This window comes from Gopherus flavomarginatus, chromosome 5 (genome assembly GCF_025201925.1).
Source record: "Gopherus flavomarginatus isolate rGopFla2 chromosome 5, rGopFla2.mat.asm, whole genome shotgun sequence".
In the NCBI taxonomy this organism is placed as follows: domain Eukaryota; kingdom Metazoa; phylum Chordata; order Testudines; family Testudinidae; genus Gopherus; species Gopherus flavomarginatus.
In genome coordinates, this window is record NC_066621.1 from 118936747 (window position 1) to 118956966 (window position 20220).

Consider the following 20220-nt stretch of genomic DNA (forward strand, 5'->3'; position numbering starts at 1 on the left):
CATATAGAAAAGAACAGTTTCCCACAGCTGGCTCCACTCCTATCAGCTAATCCCAAACTTCCACATACCAAGTAACCAAGGGAAAGGAGACATTGCCACACCGGATGGACTCCAGCATCAGGCTTTGTACAGATCTGAAGCACAGTGTCCCTCACACAGACCTCTTTAAAGAGCTCCATATGAGAAGTTTGCTATTGGCCAATGAAGCTACTGAACTGAACCTGGATAAAACCTCACTGATAGGGAGACTGATACTAAAGCATAGGGTACCAAATTCAACTCTCTGTAAACAGGTGCAATTCCTACTAACAACAAATGGATTTGCACCAATTACACCAGGCCTGAATTTGGTCCCAGATCTCTACAAACTTTTGCTTCATTTCATCACTTTACGTGGCCTTTCATAACCTGAGTATGACAGGGGTTGATGTCTTGGGAAGAGATTTGCAGCACTGTTTGGCAGATGAGACATCAAGCCAATTAAATCCACACCTAGCTTCTGGAGACCTCTCTGGGTAACTGTTTACTGTAAATGGATTATAGACAATACTTCTGCCTGAGTGATTATTCTATGGTTAACTCCAGAGTCCCTCCTACCTGGCTGATGTGTGAGCATCCAACCTTCTGTTCAGTTTAACAGAGGATTTAACAGTGAACTACCAGATTATGTTACTTTTCCAAACTAGATGGTTGTAGGGTTTGAAGATGTGGTTTACTCACCCCTCTGTGGTGCTGGCCAGAAAGAACAGAGGGAAGAGGAATCCTGCAGCCTTGTTGTGACGTTATTGATATAAACTGGGACCATATAGAACGTGGGTTGCAACCAAGGTCCTGTAGTGGCACCAAATCCTATGTAAAGGGGGTCATATAAGGTGTCTAAGACCAAGTTATGAGTTACTGGTTATGATTATGCTGTCTGTATCATTTTGTAGTTGAAGTTATAAGTATTGGCTCTATACTGTCTATATTTCAAACTTGTGCTGTGTTACTGGGAAAGATCCCAGATAAGTGGGTGTTAGCTCTGCTTAGCCTGCTTGATGGCCCATTAAGGACCATCAGCTACACAATTGACCCATTGAGAGGAGGCAGATACGCCTTGTGACTCAGCAGGGTGTGCAGAAACTGGCCCATGTGACTGCAAACTCCATTTTGCTGTAATTTTCCACAGTAAGAACAAAGAAGTGTTCTTACACCTGAAAGTGCCTATATAAGGCTGATGCCTCATCTCCATCTTGTCTTCAGTCCTGCATCTTACCTCTGGAGGGACTTTGCTACAAACTGAAGCTCTACACAAGGGACTGATGACCCATCCCAGAGGGGGATGTACTCCAGAGACTTGATTTGAACCTGCAGTTTACTCCATCACTGCTACAAGCCTGAACTAAGAACTTTGCCATTACTGTATGTAATTGATTCCATTTAACCAATTCTAGCTCTCATTTCTACCTTTTTCCCTTTATGAATAAACCTTTAGATTTTAGATTCTAAAGGATTGGCAACAGCGTGATTTGTGGGTAAGATCTGATGTGTATATTGACCTGGGTCTGGGGCTTGGTCTTTTGGGATCGAGAGAACCTTTTTCTTTTACTGGGGTGTTGGTTTTCATAACCATTCATCCCCAGGACGGGTGGCACTGGTGGTGATACTGGGAGACTGGAGTGTCTAAGGAAATTGCTTGTGTGACTTGTGGTTAGCCAGTGGGGTGAAACCGAAGTCATTTGTGTCTGGCTGGTTTGGTTTGCCTTAGAGGTGGAAGAACCCTAGCCTAGGGCTGTAACTGCCCTGTTTAAGCAATTGGTCCTGAATTGGCACTCTCAGTTGGGTCCCGCCAGAACTGCATCGTCACACCTGTCAGGCTGGATTGATCTATTGTTGCAAGTGTTGCAATAAGAAATGAGACACAGAGTAATGTAGTGCACTGAGCTTAGAGTTTTAACCAGAAATCCTGAATTCTAATCGGAGCTCTGACACTGACTTGCTGTATGGCCTTGTGCAAGGTACTTCCCTCCTCTGTGTCTCAATTTCTCCATCTGTACAATGGGGATACAAATACTGTAACTGATTCCACTGCAGGGTGCTGCGGTGACTGCTGTGGCATGTGGATTCTACAAGCTGTAGCCCTCACCGGGTACCCAGAGACACATTCCAAGTCAGGGAGATTACTTTACTAGGGCTGCCAGAAACCAAAAAGTACAAAGACCCTTGGCACAATTACTTTAACAGTTTCAGCACAGGCCAACACAATATCAACCCTGGGGGCAGTCCTAACCAGGAATATAAAGGTAACAGTAGCCAGTGGATACTTCAGGCCTCATGCAAGCCAGGGATACACCCTCCAGTCCACCCCTCTCCTGGAGGCAGTGAAGCACCTCCACCAGCCAGAGCACAGTTCTTTTGTGCATTATGTCACTGGGGCCTGAATGACTATTCTCCTGACACCCTAGTTGTCCCATTCCCCCTGTGCTCAGACTGCTGCCCTCTGACTTGCTGTAGCAGCTGCTGGCCTTGTGCCAGCCCAGCTCTCAACCTTATACTCCCTGCTCTCAGGCTGCCTGCTACTGCTGTCTTCCCTCAGTAGCCGGTTCCCAGGTGGCAGCCTCTGTCTTGCTGCTCACATGCAACCCCTGGGTCTCTCTTGAGCCAGTCCCCTGTGACCCTTGAATAGCCTATTTCCTGTGATGCAGGGATTATCCAGCCCTTTACTGCTGGCTGGTTGTAGAAATGGTTAATATAGCACCCTCTCCTGGCTCTTTCCGTCCAGCTCAGCTGCACTGGGTGTAAGATACTCATGGTGAGCCAGCAGGATCATTGCAATATTTATCTGCCTACTGCACAGGTGTATTGTGATGCTGAACTAGTTAATGTTTGTAAAGCACCTGGACGGTATGAAGGACTAAGGACAATAACCTTAACAATGTTGAAACTCCTCTGAGGGAAGAGCATTCTCATTGGAAAGGCCCCCTCTGTGGACAGACCTGATTTGCTCATGAAGATCAGGTTAGAATTTCTGGACAAGCTCTTCAAAAGTGACAGAAGACAGTACAGCCTCTTCTGGGAGAGTGAGGGTCCCATTAGGCCAGTGATGATCATGAGTGTTACAGAAACATGAACAGACAGTGACCAGTACATTGATAGATTTATTAGTACTAGGGCTGTCAAGCAATTAAAAAAATTAATCGCGATTAATCGAACTGTTAAACAATAATAGAATATCATTTATTTAGATATTTTTGGATGTTTTCTACATGTTCAAGTATATTTATTTCAATTACATTACAGAATATAAAGTGTACAGTGCTCACTTTATATTTATTTTTTATTACAAATATTTGCACTGTAAAAAACAAAAGAAATAGTATATTTCAAGTCACCTAATACAAGTACCATGGTGCAATCTCTTTATAATGAAAGTTGAACTTACAAATGTAGAATTATGTACAAAAAATAACTGCATTAAAAAATAAAACAATGTAAAACTTTAGAACCTACAAGTCCACTCAGTCCTACTTCAGCCAATCACTCAGAGAAACAAGTTTGGTTACAATTTCCAGGAGATAAAGCTGCCCACATCATGTTTACAATGTCACCTGAAAATGAGAACAGGCGTTCACATAGCACTGTTGTATCTGGCTGTGATGTTCCCTTCTGGTGTTATCTGGACTGGTGATCTGCTAGGCCACTCCAATCCTTGACTCTGGGAGTCAGCCTGACCCTGCACTGCTGTGAGAACCCCAACTCCTGGGCTATTCACATACAGCCTCTGACATGTAAACTGCTCCCAGCTACTTGCAAGCGAATGACAGTAGCCAATATCTCCGATCCCAGACACAACCCCAGGAACCTCCGTCTTGCAGTGTCCAGTTATGCCTGCTGGATGCTGCAAAGTTATATGAGTTTGTTAATTTAACAAAAAAATTGATATGTACCAGGCTTGTTATCTCAAAGGGAGCCTCTGACACACTTCAAACCAAAAGCACTGCTTCAGGAAGAATAAACAAACAGATTTATTAACTATAATGAAAGATTTTAAGTGATTATAAGTCAAAGCATAACAAGCCAGAGTGGTAACGAAAACAAAATAAAATATAAGCACACAGTCTAAACTCTCAACCCTATTAGACTGGGCAGCAACTGGATTAAGCAGTTTTTCTTGCCCCACTGGATATTGCAGTCCTTAATATACAGGGTTGTTCCTTAAACCTGGGCCAATCTCCTGTGTTGGTGTCTTATCTTCTTCTCAGGGTCTTGGGTGCTTGCAGCATAGGTGGGGGCAGGAGAAGGGCCCAGTATGTGTCCCCTCTGCCTGTTTTATACACTCAGTCCATGTGCTTGTAGTACACAAGTCCAGGCATGTCTGGGTGGCATTGCTGAATCTCTTCAAGCGAGGTTCACAATTCCTCTGGTGGGGCCTCAATCAGATGAGTCATTGCATTGTAGCTCCCTTGCTGGACAATGGCTGTTGATGGGTTGTTTGACACCCCACTCGGGCATTGGTTACTTTCCTTGCTGTTGCCTCTGGGGAGCTAATATCTGGCTGATTCTCCCAACTTACAGCATGCTTTAGTGACTACCATACAACACAGTTTTCATAACTTCATATGCATTAATGATACACATATATGGATACAGAAACGACTTTCAGCAGATCATAACTTTTCCCCTGATACCTTACAAGGTATGCTTTATATGTGAGATCACAGTTATATGAAAATGAAGAATATGAGGGTTACAATACACTCACCGAAGGTACAGAATGTCACATCGAAATCGCAAGATATTTACATGCCAAATGCACTAAAGATTCACATATCCCTTCATGCTTCAACCATCATTCCAGAGAACATGTCCATGCTGATGATGGGTTCTGCTCGAAAACGATCCAGAGCAGTGCAGACTGACGAATGTTCATTTTCATTATTTGAGTCAGATGCCACCAGCAGAAGGTTGATTTTCTTTTTTGGTGGTTTGGCTTCTGTAGTTTCCGCATCAGAGTGTTGCTCTTTTAAGACTTCTGAAAGCATGCTCCACACCTCGTCCCTCTCATATTTTGGATGGCACTTCTGATTCTTAAACCTTGGGTTGAGTGCTATAGCTATTTTTAGAAATCTCACATTGGTACCTTCTTTGCATTTTGTCAAATCTTCTGTGAAAGTGTTCTTAAAACAAACATGTGCTGGGTCATCATCTGAGACTGCTATAACATGAAATATATGGCAGAATGTGGGTAAAACAGAAAAGTAGACATACAATTCTCTCCCAAGGAGTTCAGTCACAAATTTAATTGATGCATTATTTTTTTAATGAGCATCATCAGCATGGAAGCATGTTCTCCGGAATGGTGGCCAAAGCATGAAGGGACATATGAACATTTAGCATATCTGGCAAGTAAATACCTTGCAATGCTGGCTACAAAAGTGTCATTCGAATGCCTGTTCTCACTTTCAGGTGACATTGTAAATAAGAAGCAGTTGGCAGTATCTCCCGTAACGGTAAACAAACTTATTTGTCTTAGCAATTGTCTCAACAAGAAGTAGGACTGAGTAGATTTGTAGGCTCTAAAGTTTTACATTAACATAAGAACGGCCATACTGGGTCAGACCAAAGGTCCATCTAGCCCAGTATCCTGTCTACCGACAGTGGCCAATGCCAGATGCCCCAGTGTGAGTGAACCTAACAGGTAATGATCAAGTGATCTCTCTCCTACCATCCATCTCCACCCTTTGACAAACAGAAGCTAGTGACACCATTTCTTACCCATCCTGGCTAATAGCCATTTATGGACTTAACCTCCATGAATTTATCCAGTTCTTTTTAAAATGCTGTTATAGTCCGAGTCTTCACAACCTCCTCAGGCAAGGAGTTCCACAAGTTGACTGTGTGCTGTGTGTTTATTTGTTTTAAACCTGCTGCCCATTAATTTCATTTGGTGGCCCCTAGTTCTTGTATTATGAGAATAAGTAAATAATTTTTCCTTATCTACTTTCTCCACATCACTCATGATTTTATATATCTCTATCATATCCCCCCTTAGTCTCCTCTTTTCTAAGATGAAAAGTCCTAGCCTCTTTAATCTCTCCTCATATGGGACCCGTTCCAAACCCCTAATCATTTTAGTTGCCCTTCTCTGAACCTTTTCTAGTGCCAGTATATCTTTTTTGAGATAAAGAGACCACATCTGTATGCACTATTCAAGATGTGGGCATACCATCGACTTATATAAGGGCAAAAATATATTCTCCGTGTTACTCTCTATCCCCTTTTTAATGATTCCTAACATCCTGTTTGCTTTCTTGACCGCCTCTGCACACTACGTGAATGTCTTCAGAGAACTATCCACGATGACTCCAAGATCTTTTTCCTGTTTCGTTGTAGCTAAATTAGCTCCCATCATATTGTATGTATAGTTGGGGTTAATTTTTCCAAAGTGCATTACTTTACATTTATCCACATTACATTTCATTTGCCATTTTGTTGCCCAATCACTTAGTTTTGTGAGATCTTTTTGAAGTTCTTCACAGTCTGCTTTGGTCTTAACTATCTTGAGCAGTTTAGTATCATCTGCAAACTTTGCCACCTCACTTTTTACCCCTTTCTCCACATCATTTATGAATAAGTTGAATAGGATTGGTCCTAGGACTGACCCTTGGGGAACACCACTAGTTACCCCTCTCCATTCTGAGAATTTACCATTTATTCCTACCCTTTGTTCCCTGTCTTTTAACCAGTTCTCAGTCCATTAAAGGACTGTGAAAGTAGAATGAATTATATTGTAAAAATAGAATAGATTAAAGAAATGCCGTATGTTCCTTTAAGCAGAAATAAGGAATGTTGAAATATAGTTGTCAGGAAGAGAAATATTAAGGTACAAAACAATGGGTTCACTTAAGCTAATGGTGGGACATAAACAGGAGATCGGTAATAGTTAGTAAGGACATAAGATATGCATGTCTAGCCCAGGTAAACTTATCAGATTCTGCTTCCCTTCGTTATCTTGTTAACTCACGCCCTTTTATCTGTATAAATAAGATAGTTTGAGTCTTGCATGGTGCTCATATTATCTGGGTGTATTAGCAGAGTGCTTTGCTAATAAAACAGAGTGGTCTGACAAATTGTGAGTTCTGAGTCTAACTTTGACAGGATCTTCCCTTTTATCCCATGACAACTTAATTTATGTAAGAGCCTTTGGTGAGGGACCTTGTCAAAAGCTTTCTGGAAATCTAAGTACACTATGTCCACTGGATCCCCTTTGTCCATGTTTGTTGACTCCTTCAAAGAACTCTAATAGATTAGTAAGACATGATTTCCCTTTACAGAAACCATGTTGACTATTGCTCAACAGTTTATGTTTTTCTATGTGTCTGACAATTTTATTCTTAACTATTGTTTCAGCTAATTTGTCTGGTACTGACGTTAGAATTACCAGTCTGTAATTGCTGGGATCATCTCTAGAGCCCTTTTTAAATATTGGTGTTACGTTAGCTAACTTCCAGTCATTGGGTACCGAAGCCAATTTAAAGAACAGGTTACAAACCATAGTTAATAGTTCTGCAATTTCATATTTGAGTTCTTTCAGAACTCTTGAGTGAATGCCATTTGGTCCCGGTGACTTGTTAATGTTGAGTTTATCAATTAATTCCAAAACCTCCTCTAGTGACACTTCAATCTATGACAGTTCCTCAGATTTGTCACCTAAAAAAGCCGGCTCAGGTTTGGGAATCTCCCTCACATCCTCAGCCGTGAAGACTGAAGCAAAGAATCCATTTTAGTTTCTCTGCAATGACTTTATCGTCTTTAAGAGCTCCTTTTGTATCTCGATCATCCAGGGGCCCCACTGGTTGTTCAGCAGGCTTCCTGCTTCTGATGTACTTAAAAAACATTTTGTTATTACCTTTGGAGTTTTTGGCTGGCCGTTCTTCAAACTCCTCTTTGGCTATTCTTATTACCATTCTATTTTTCTAATTATTCTATTTTTACACTTAATTTGGCACTGTTTATGCTCCTTTCTATTTACCTCACCAGGATTTGACTTCTACTTTTTAAAAGATGCCTTTTTATCTTTCACTGTTTCTTTTACATGGTTGTTAAGCCACGGTGGCTCTTTTTTAGTTTTTACTGTGTTTCTTAATTTGGGGTATACATTTAAGTTGGGCCTCTATTATGGTGTCTTTAAAAAACACCCATGCAGCTTGCAGGGATTTCATTGATTTTGTTTTTGAGTGCAGTTATGTAACAAAAATAAAATCTACATTTGTAAGTTACCCTTTCACAATAAAGAGATTGTACTACAGTACTTATATGTGGTGAAGTGAAAAATACTATTTCTTTTGTTTATCATTTCTACAGTGCAAATATTTGCAATAAAAATAATGATATAAAGTGAGCACTGTATGCTTTGTATTCTGTGTTATAGAAATCAATATATTTGAAAATGTAGAAAAACATCCAAAAATATTTAATACATTTCAGCTGATATTCTATTGTTTAACAGTGCGATTTATCACAATTAATTTTTTAATCAGTTAATTATTTTGAGTTAATTGCCCTAATTAGTACTCATTATAGCAGAGCCAAGAGGCTCCCTTGAGATTGGTACCCCAGTACAAATAACCAGTAAGAAACACTCCCTTCCCCAACTTGCTTGCGCTTTAACAGGTGAGACAGACAAAAGGTGGAAGGAAGACATACTCCATTCAGACATAAGACTGGGCACTAAGGCTATGGTACACTAGAAACACTACAACAGCTGCACTGTAGACATTTTCTCCAGTGAGAAAAGGTTCTTCCTCACCTCTCTGAGAGGAGGGAGCTAGGTAGATGGAAGAATTCTTCCATTGACCTAGTGGTGTCTACATGAGGCCTTGGGTCAGTTTAACTACATCACCCACGTGTGACATTTTTCACAGCCTTGAGTGCTGTAGTTAACATGACCTAACTTTGTGGTGTAGACCAGCCTTTTGGCACAGAGAGGTGTGGTGACTTTCCCAAGGTGTCAAAGGAAGTCTAGCTATTCCCCCCCATAATCTACTAACATTCTCATTAAAACTACTGGACTATCATTTTCAGACATCCCTGCAGTTAGTCTTTCACTGCTGGAAGCATCAACACAAATATCATTTACCTAGTCAGTAGGTCAGATGCTCAGCCTGGAACTTCTAATCTGTCAGGAGTTGAAGGACAGGTCTTTTGCCATACAAAAGGTAGGGAAGGATTGCGTTGGATCTCTGGCCTCCATGTCATGAAGTATTAGCAATCTCTAGGCAGGCTGTTCACAGGGAAGTATATAATTTGTTTTAAACACACACAGAGGAGATAGGAACACATTTTCCACAGCTTGAATGGGCACAAATCCCCATGTACATGCACCTGTGGGGGCATAAGAAAGAGATGCACATGCAGAGAGGACGTTGGGCATGCTCAGAGCATGTGTGTGTCAAAGGACAGGTATGTGCAAATTAGTGAGCAGGGGGTATGGCCTCATCAATAGGGACACTGCATCTATTTTCAGAATTGTGTGGGCACACTTTGTGCCCAGAACAGGGGTGTTTGAAGCAGGTGCGGGCCTGCAGGTACATGTGGAGGTCTTCAGTGAGACCTCCCTTGGATATTGGAACAGATGCTGAGGTTCACAAGAGACAGCAATTGAAGTAGGGAGAAGAATGTGGAAAGACAAAGAATCAGGCAAGATTTGGCTGGTTAGTAGGAAGAAAGTGGGGAACAGACAGGGGTCTAGGATGGGGATGGGATGGCCAAGGTACAAGCAGCAATGCTGTGGAGGATGAGGGAAAGGGCAGGAGGACCATTAGAGAAACTGCTAGTATCAGTCAGTTACCTGCAGCCACATGCCATTATGCCTGTCGGTGGTTTTGGATGCATAGGGCTATTGGCCCGTATAATTTTATCATTACTATTGATGATGCATGGGCAGGAGAGAACCCAGCTTGGTTCTCAGAGCCCAGGCAGAGTTGGCAAGGCTGGTATTTCCAAAGGCCATCCATTTACTTGTAAACCAAGCAGGTTTCACTTGGAGCCACTGAGAAACCATAAACAAGTAGCCTTGTGTTGCCATTTTTACAGCCCCTTGTCAGAGCAGAGTTGGACTGTAATGATCAAGTAGCACCTTGTAACTAGTTAGCACATTTTAATACAACATGTTGGGGCCTGGCCATGTAGCCTGAGTGGCATGTAATTTTTGCAAATTGGTTTGAAATTACAAGGGTGCACAGAGCCCCAGCATAAGGGAATCAGCAGGGGAGCAGATAGTTTCACAGCATAGCAGGCTGGACACCTGCTGCTATGCTATAGGGATCCCAGTGGTTTATTCCAGTGATTGGTTTTGTCCTGCCCATGAATCTGCTCAGGCATGCTGGGGGCCTGTGTCCTTACAGAATGCAAAATGACTATGACAGCAAAGGAGGGCAGGAGGCTCCTCTGACCATGGAGCTGGGAGTTGAGCCCTATACAGAGGTGAAAGTGCGCCGGTACCGAGGACCGCTAAGAAAAGGTGCAGTAGCTACAGGCAAGAAAATGGAGCATTCGCTCCCTCTCTGACTCCGCCTCCTGGCTCCAGCAAAATTGAGGGCCCGGGAGCCCAGCTCCCCAAATGTTCGGGGCCGGGTCTCCCCCTGGCCTCACCTGCTGCCCCCCCCCCGTGCCTCCCCTGAGTGTGCCCTGGCCCCCCTTTGCTGCCTCCATGCACCTCCCTGGGTCCCGGAGCAGAGTGTTTGTCTCTCCCTGTCCCCTGCAGCTCCATGCTGCCTGCCTGCATTCACTGCTGCCACAGGGTCCTAGTGCCCCCCTCTACTACTGCCAGGGCAGTCTGCCCTTCCCCCTTGGACCCTTTCATTTTCCAGTGGGACCCTCCACCAGTACAGCCACCCCCCTGCCCGCAGTCACTGCTCTTGCCCCATGCTGGGCAAGGGGCAGCGCCAGTGAGGCTACAGTGAGGGGCAGCAGCGGGGAGGAGGTGCACTTGCGATGGCAGCCACACTGTCCCCTGGCATGGCACCCACCAAAGGGGAGGTGAGGGGGATTCCTGGACCTGAGAGGGGCCCTAGGAGCACGTGCAGTGACAGTGGGGGGGAGTGAGTGTGCTGCCAGGGGGGAGAAGGGGGTCCCTACCCCAGAGCTCGCTGCTGCCAGCAGGGAGAAGACTAGAGGGAGTCCTTCTCTCTGGCTCCAGTCCCAGGGCAGCCTGCCTGCACCCCAAACTCATCCCCACCCTGACCCAGCCCAGAGCCCACACCCCCAGCCAGAGCCCTCATCCCCCCCGCACTCCAACCCTCTATCCTAGCCCTGAGCCTCTCCAGCACCCCAAACCCCTCATCTCAGCTCCAGCCAGAGCCCTCATTCCCCTGCACCCTAACCCTCTGCCTCAGCCCTGAGTCCCTTCCCACACTCCAAACCCTTCATCCCCAGTCACATCCCAAATCTACTCCCAGCCTCACCCTACAGCCCTCACTCCTGCTCCCCCTCCCTCCACACGCCCTCTTATCCCCAACTCCCTCCCAGAACCTGCGCCCCCTCCTTCCACACTCCCTCCCATCCCCAAACTCCCTCACAGAGCCTGCACCCCAGTCCCCTGCCCCAGCCCAGGGCCTGCACCCCAGAGTTCCTCCCCCACCCAAACTCCCTCCCAGAGTCTTGGGCAGGTGAGGAGTGGAGTTTGGGGGCCAGAGTTTGGGCAGGGGCAGGTTCTGGGCACCACCAAAATTTCTACAAACTTGCCACCCGTGCCGGCAAGAGCTGGTGGACCGGGGTGGACCGGCTTCCTGAGGTAGCAATTTAAAGGGCTGGAGCCCAGGGCCCTTTAAATTGCTGCCAGAGCCCCGCTGCCAGAGCCATGAGGTAGCGGCTGCGGGGCTCAGGTGGCGATTTAAAGGGCCCAGGGCTCCTGCCGCTGCTACCGCCCTAGGCCCTTTAAATTGCCGCTGGAGCCCCACTGCCGCTACCCCAGGGCTCTGAGGACAATTTAAAGGGCCCAGGCCCTTTAAATAGCCCCCGGAGCCCTGGAGTAGTGGCGGCAGGGCTCTGGTGGCTATTGAAAGGGTTCGGGGCTGCCGCTGCCTCTACCACCCTGGGTCCTTTAAATAGCTACCGGAGCCCTGCCGCTGCTGCCTCAGGGCTCCAGCAGCAGGGCTCCAGAGATGATTTAAAGGGCCCTGGAGGGTAGTGGCAGCAGGAGCCCCTGGCCCTGCTGCTGGAGCCCTGGGGCTCCGTCCGCAATTTAAAGGGCTGGGGTCTCTGCTGCAGTAGCAGTAGCAGCAGCTAGAGCCCTGGGCCCTTTAAATTGCCCCATTTAAATTGTCCCCAACCCCCAGGGCTCCCAGACACCTCTGCAGCTGGGAGCTCGGGGTGATTTAAAGGGCTTGGGGCTCCCAGCTGCTGCTACCACAGCCCTAGCCTGGGCCCTTTAAATCCTGATTTAAAGGGCCTGGGGATTTAAAGGCTCCACCTCTTCCAGTGGAGGCCACACCCCTCCTCCGGATTCCGGAGTACCGGCAAGTCCTTTAAGTTACTTTCACCCCTGGCCCTATAGCACAATGAGTCCTTCCTGGGCACAAGGAGGGCAGTAGCTCTTCTGTCACGTTTACAATATTTATTCTGCATTCCTTGCTGTCATGAGTCTCAGCCTAGAGTGCGCACGCTGGCCAAAGTCACAGCCTGCTGCGGTCTGCAGCTTCAGGCCTCATTTACAAGAGGAATTAATGATTTTCTTCTCTAGGATTTAGAGCAGGGGTGGGCAATAACTCCATGAATTTTGGCCGCACATTTCTACTATATTAATGGAGGAGGTGTGGGGTCTGGAAGGGAGTTTGGGTATGGGAGGGAGCTCCAGGCTGGTGCAGAGTGTTGGGCTGCAGGAGAGGGTGATGGGTGTGGGCTCTGTGAGGGAGTTTAGTGAAGAAGGGGGTTCTGGGCTGGGGCAGGGGATTGAGGTGCAGGAGGGGGTGCAGGGCCTGAGAGGGAGTTTTGGTGCAGGAGGGGGTTCTGACCTGGGGCAGGAGGTTGGGGTGTGGGTGGGAGTGCGAGATGGAGGCTCTGGCAAGAAGGCGTTCACCACAGGTGGCTCCTGGCTAGTGGCACAACAGGTCTCAGGCAGGCTGCCTGCATGCCATGGCCCCACACCGCTCCTGGAAGTGGCTGGCTGCTAGCAGCATGGCGTGTTTCTGTACACCCCTTGGCGGGAGGGAGGCAGGGGGTATCCGTGTGCTGCCCATGCCTGCAAGCACCATCCCCGCAGCACTGGCCAATGGGAGCTGTGAGGATGGTGCTGGGGGCAGGGGCAGTGCACGGAGCTGCCTCCCCCCTGCCAGGGGCTTGCAGCCACATGCCAGCAGCAGCCGGCAGCTTCCAGGAGTGGCATGGGGCTACTGAAGGCAGGCAGCCTGCCTGAGTGTCCCGCTGTGCTGCAGGACTTTTAGCGGCCTGGAGATTGCGAGGGGGCAGCCAAAGAGCCTGACAGGCTGGACAGAAACGTTAGATGGGCCAGATCTGGCCCTCAGGCCGTATTTTGCTCACTCTGATCTAGAGACATGCATGATTGGGGCCAGAGCGAGGAAGGAGCAAATCCCTCTAGGGATTCTCTCCAGCCCAGCTAGGTCTTCCTGTCTTTCATGTGGCTCTGATGTCAGAGGGGGCTTTATGGATGGGGAGGGTGAGATGGAATTCTATTCATTTGGAATGGGGGATGTGATAGAGAATGTGCTGGTTTAGAGCTAATGTCAAGATATAAGACCAAGATTTTCCAAAATGATTAGTGGTTTTGAGTGCCTTAGTTTTCAGGAGTCCAACCTTGAGAAGCCTCCAAAAGACCTTGACTTTCAGAGGCTCAGTGGTCTGCACTTTCTGAAAATCAGGGGCCCTTAAGGCATCTCCAGGTGGTGAACCAAACACCGAGGTTCCCAAAACCATTATTCACTTTGACAATCTTGGCCAGTAACTTGAAAATGTAACTAATTCTCACGCCGAATCCCTGAGCCTGGTACTCCCCTGATGTGCACTCAGTGTCACTATTTATATCTGTGCAAAGCAGGTGCAAAACTGAGTCAGAACAGGAGCATTTAATGGCCACTCTGTACAGAGGTAAAGGATGTCACATGCTGCAAGGCAGGAGAAAGTCAAGCCCCCGTGGCCTGGAAGATACTGTGGGACTGACACCAGCTCTGTGCTACGCTCGAGTAAGTTCAAGCGTTTAATGACTTTTCCCTTGTTTTTGTCTATTACAGGCGCTGAAGGAGATGACAGTGCAAGAAGTGAGAGACATTTCAAAAATTTTCTTGTCTAAAGTTATGATGATTTATTTTTTGTATTGTGGCAGCTCTAGAAGCCCTTAGACTGAGATCAGGGCCCAGTTTCTAGTGAGGGTTTATTTAATTATATGGCACTGTGTCCAGCCTGTTCTTTCTGGCCTGCTCCAGCAGAGCAGAGATCAGCTGAGTGATGCCTTTTGACTCTTTTCAGGCCTGCCAGGACTGGGCAAAGGAGTGCAAGAGAGAGGGAAGGGCATAGGGAGGGCAGGCCCCATTGCAGAACCTCTGTGCTGTCTGTGTACGCTCAGACTGTGGACCTGGCTCCTGTTGGGCCTAACTTTCAAATTGCTTAATTTCAGCCACAGGATTTTTGAAAACAGGCACCATTTCAGAAAGCAGAAAAGCAGCTGTCTGCAGGCTCCACTACCAGAGGGTAAAGGACTCTTTGAAAGTTTGGGCCCATGTAGGTAAGGATTGAAAAAGCAAAAACAGGGGATTGGGAATAGCACAGAGAGCCTTTCGCCCCTAGGCCACTGACTCCAAGCCGTCCCAGGACCCTTGTAGCTCAGACACATTACCATGATGGCAATTCTGGTGGAGGGGCTGCCCTGTAAGGCTGGGCAGGTGAGAATCCTTCCCCTGTGTACTGTCAGGATTGCAGGGCAGAGAGAAGCTGCCCTTCTCAGAGCAGTCTCACTCTCGGGCTCTGGAACTGGACCTCTTGTGTGAGGCAGACCTGACCGGGGACTGACAATGAACAGAACTGTGAGCAAAGTGTATTGAACGCCTTCTCCTAAGGATGACGTGGAGAAATAGGCAGGTTTGCTGTGGAGGAATGACCATGTTACCAGCGACCTGATATCTCAGGCTGTGGAGAAGGTGCTACATTTGACACCCTTTTGGCAAGAGGGAGCACAAAGAGTGAGGCCTTAACTTGAGGCCTCCTCCATTGACATCAGTGACAAAACTCCCATTGACTTCAGTGGGAACAAAACTGGTCACTTGATGAGCATCTTACCTTGGACAAGGTGACAGTCAGTTGTTTCTTGTGTGGAACACAATGCATCTGTGCTCCATTATGTGTACTGGTTTGTTTTCAGGTGCAATTCAAGAGATTATTTTTGACTGATAAAGCATTAAGGCCCTTACCCTCAAAGATATTTAGGTGCCTAACTTTCATGGGAGTTAGGTGTAGAGGTCTGCTCGGGCCTCATTTTAAAGCCTGACTCATATCTGAACCCGAGATGAGCACAGCCAACCTGAACCTGACTTGGCCAGTCCTATTCAGACCAGATGTAACCCAAACTTGATACCTGTAGTCAGGCCCTGTTGGATAGCAAGGCTCTCGTTAAGCACCTAAATATCTTTGAGGATCTGAGCCTAAATGCTTTGAGTCCTGGATACCTTTGAAACTTCCATTCTCCTCAGGTGATACCACAGCAACTGAAAACACTTGAGTTAATAGCCCCTTGATTTAAAAAAAAAAGGCCTTTATCACTGGAACTTAGTCTGACCCCACTTATTTCAACAGACCCCATGTATGATGTTCAGGGAATGCTGCAGGTTGAGCTATTCACTAAGGTGCCTGAGGAGTATATACCTGGGGGCTGAAAGTTCTTATCCCTGACAGTCTGGAAAGGTGAGTTTCCAGCTGATCACACTTTATTTTGTACGTTTTGGGAGGGAAAGGTTTATTGCACGTGTGCCTAGAGCAGGGGTGGCTAAACTGTGGCTTGCGAGCCACTTGCGACTCTTTTACAGTTAAAGTGCAGCTTATGGAGCCCCCCAAATTCTCCACCTACCAGACTGGGAGCAGGGAACTCGGGGCTTCTGCCCTGCAACAGGACATTTGTTACCAGATTTGCCCATTACTTTGGGATAGGCTCATTTATTCGGGTTACTTCTCTGGGGAAGGGGATTCTGTAATTCTATTAATGTGCTGCTTGTGTCACTTGTGTGTTCATATGGAGCTCTACTTTTCCCTTCCCGCAAGTCCCCTCCCAATGGAGCTATCCTGCAGGACCTAGGTTCCCTAGGGCTGGGTTTCTCCAGCTCCAAAACCAGATGAGCCCACACCCACCCACACATACATTAACAGAGCAAGTCTGAGTGGACTGGGTCAATCAGCACTGTCAAGCTGACCCCTTATATGTCTCTGGATTCACTGGGCTGGAGGAAGCAGCACTTTCAAGCTGACTCTCCTCATATGCCCCTGGGCCCCATGGACTGGGTCAAGCAGCACTTTCAAGCTGTTACCCTCATGTGTCCCAGATTCAGCACGTCCCTATCCCCACTCTCACAACACAATTGTACTGGCAGTAACCTACTTGATGAGCAAACCCCACAGTATTTTGGGCACTGCAGGGATCTTTAGCTTAGGTAAAAGAAGCGTTGCTGCAGAGTGAATGGGGGAAGCTAAAAACACAACAGAGTAAGGTTCAGCCAGAGAGAGAGAAGCACCCAGCTTAACCATACAAGTTATTTATTGAATACAGGTGATAACTACGCAAGGAGGGCTAAACCAACATAACATACATTATTAAAGGTTAATACCTAAGGTAGAAAGGAAAAATGAAAAGAGAAAGAGAGAAAGGAAGGGGATCTCACCACTCCCTGAAGCTTGAACTGGTCGGGGTTCCCAGATGATGCTGGTAGCGGAGGGTCCTGAGGGCAGGAGGCAGGCAGAGTCCCCAGCACGATCAGTCAGGAGAGTAGGGAGTCCCCATGGAACTGGTGCAGAGTTTGGATCTGAGCATCAGAACACTGACTGGAGGGTGAGTAGGGATTTTTGTAGAGAAAATACAATTGTTCAAGGGAGAACAATAGATTTGATTATAGGTGAGGCTGATAACTCAAGGGTTTTCTTTAGACTAGACAAAAGGAGCTGATCACTCTTGGCTATGGGTGATATTTTCTTCCAGGAAGCTCACAATGCAACTAGGCGGCTTTACTATTTGGATATCAATTAAGGATTCATTACTAGAATTGGTCTGATAATTGCTGAGCTGGGTGCGTGCAGGCCTAGGTTCAGTAGCATCTGGAGCAGAGATTCCCATGATGCAGTACTTCCCTGCTTTTTCTAGTCCCAGAATTCAGTGTGGTTCTTGGTTCTCCATTCTGTATGCAAATTGAGATGTCTTCCTGTTCCATTTTTCATGCAGATGAGGCTAGGGGAGTTGTCTCTGCTCTCCATTCTGTATGTTAATGGAGATGTCTTAATCTTGTCACCCTTGTCAGGAGGGGTCTAGGTGTGTCTCCCAACGCCCTTCACTGCTCTCTGCAAGTTCTTTTCTCTGATGGGTTTTGGTTTAAGCAGAGGCTGAGGGATGGCGGGGGGGAGTCTTTCATGAGTCAGGCTGGATACTGCACCCTGGTTCCCCAAGAACACAGAGGTGTCTGGTATCACAGTGGGGCTAGGGCTTGCCTAGCAGGGAGGGTAGGTCTTGGGGCTTCAACCTCATGGGCCATGCCTGCTGGGGCTCAGGGTTTCAGCAGGAACAGGGTTGAAGCACCGAGCCAAGACAGGTGCCTCCCATGGGGCTGAAGTCTCAACACCTTCCTCCCCACAGGGCTGAAGCCCCAAACCCCAACAGGCACACCCCAATCTTGAACTTCTGAAGATTGTTGTATGCTGCTCGAAGGGTCAGAAAGTTTGGCCACCCCTGGCCCAGAGCCTAGAATAAGTGCATTTTCTAAACTGAAGTAGATAAATATAAATAAGAGAGATGGGCCTTAACCGGAACCCAGGCTCCAAACCCCTTTATGGACTATGGATCTACATAACTGGAGTCTTCCTCCTCCGATCTCTTCATTACATTTTACTGCAAGGGGAAGATTGTTTTGCTTGTGATGCAGAAATACAGAGTCTAAATGCCTTGGAAGTTCCTTAGATACTGTACTTGCAATTCAATTCGGTGACACTTCAGTGGCAAGACAAGCTTCATGAGTGCTGCCCAAGTGTGAAAGAGCCAGACCCCTCAGGTAGCTGTCTGGGCTGCCCAGGATGGGCCTGCACACTGTCTGGTGTATGGTCTTCTATGAATTACTGCTCTAGTGACAGGTTGCCCTGTAGTGATGCCATTGCTCTCCTTTTTTGCAAGGCTGGGCTATTCTCTGTATGGGTGTATCCGATAGAACAGTCTGTAAGTTCAGATAATACGGTGAGGGACACAGTATCAGAATTAGACAGAACAGGTTTCCCTCCTTATGTCTGTGGTGAAAATTCATTCCTGATCATCTGGGGACATATATTTCTCACCCTCCCTTTTACACGGTTAATTTTCTGGTCCTTGCTAAAGTTCAGTAGCTTTAGGCTCTGGTGTGACAGGCTTGTGTGAGATTTGTCCTTCTCAGCGACTCATCTCTGGCTGTTGAAATGCAGCCACATTTTCAAACGTGGTCCCAGACTGACCCAGAAGCGGCTTGCAGAAATGTAGGCCCCAATCTCTTCAACATTCTTCAGTGTTCGTCTGTGCGTTTGGTAATTTGTAGACAATCCCTTAGCTGGGTAGGCTGGAGGCGGGGCGATTTGTAGGACGGGATTGTTTGCTCTGCATTATTGCAGAAGGGAGGAGCTGAGGGGGAAGAGTCCTGAGGGCTCCCTGCGGCCGATCATTTGCAGCAAAGGGGTTGTGCCCCTTTTCTGCTCATCTCAAAAATGGGAAGCAGCTCTGATGGCCATGGGTCCCCGGGGGAGGGGTGTGAAATCATTGCACAGCGCGGATCATTGCACACATACAAAACCACCACGGCGGGGAGAGAAAGGGGAGCTGGTCTCTTCTGGCCTGGGGTTTCTGTTGATGTTGCTATAAAGGGAGGAGCCCTTTATATTTGCAGCTGGTACTTTGCAGACTGTCCCTGCGTGGGTTTGTTGTGGTGCCCCGCCAGAGTGTTTGCATAGGCTGATGTAGTTAATCCAGGTTCCTTGCCAGGGCCGGTTAGCTGGGGAGTGCTGCTGATCCGGGAGGGAGGAGCAGAGAGATGATGTGCCTCCCTTGTGCAGCTGGTAGTTCGCAGACGGTCCCTTAGCAGGTGGGGCTGACTGTCTGCTGCAGTTGATGGTGAGAAGGACTGAGATCTCAGCTGCCCTCTTGCAGGTAGGGAACATCATCTTTTCATCTCTCCCCTCAGCCTGAGGAAAGGGGGACGATCAGCAGCAGCCATTCAATGCGTGAGTAGAGAGAGGATTTCAAAGGAGCAGCTCCAAAGGGCAGGCTGCCTTTAATTGATCCCACTGTTTCCTGGGGTAGTGGCTGGAATATGCAATATTATAATTTCTTGCCCAAGGAGAGGTGAGAGAGATCTGGACTAGGAAAAGTGGAGGCGATTGAGGGAGAGGATATTGTTTCATTTGGAGCGGGGATGTTCCCTTTGCTCAGTGGATGTGTTTTCTCCTATGCGTGTTGTTCTTAGCTCCTACACAATTAATGGAGAAAACGGGCCAAAATTAGGCTCAGACTATTAGATCATGCGGAACAGAATCTGATATCTCATTCCATGGCAGCCTGCACAGGGTCAGAAGGACCTGGTGGAACAAGGTGCATTTAAAACAAAAAATCAAGCCTTAACAAAAGGAAAAAGAGAGGGAGGGAGAATCTGTGTATGTCCCCTAATGTTTGATTGGAAGATCCTGACTGTAGGTGGGGAAGCATCCCTGTGGAACTTTCGGTGTTGGAAAGGGGCTTTAATTCTTTTCAGCTGGATAAGTTAGGTAGAAAAACCCCAAAGTGCTGACAGAACACATTAATTTCTCCTGCTAAAGCCCTCTCTGTACAATATGGTTGTGGCTGTCATTTATACACATACCCATTAATGAGTTCATGGAAGGCACTCTGATGGCAACTTCTGTGACTTCTTACTACTCCTTATCCTAGTGCCACGTTTACCACTCCAAGAAAGCGGGGGTGTATCCGGGATGCAGATCGTTATAGAGGTTGGGGTGATTTTTGCATAATTACACTCTTATCTCTAC

General features: G+C 47.0%; 1 protein-coding gene across 5 annotated transcripts in view; it reads left to right on the forward strand.

Annotated features, from left to right (window-relative positions):
• Positions 1 to 18708: 18708 nt before the first annotated feature.
• TMEM63C (transmembrane protein 63C) overlaps positions 18709 to 20220 on the forward strand; it is a 70467-nt gene continuing 68955 nt past the window's right edge. For 4 of the 5 annotated variants that reach the window (XM_050955667.1, XM_050955666.1, XM_050955672.1 and 1 more), the window contains exon 1: positions 18931 to 19345. The gene's annotated coding sequence lies outside the window, so the exon portion shown is untranslated. Of the gene's footprint in view, positions 18730 to 18930; positions 19346 to 20220 lie in introns of those variants that run through there. The other variant, XM_050955670.1, reaches the window with a different exon arrangement.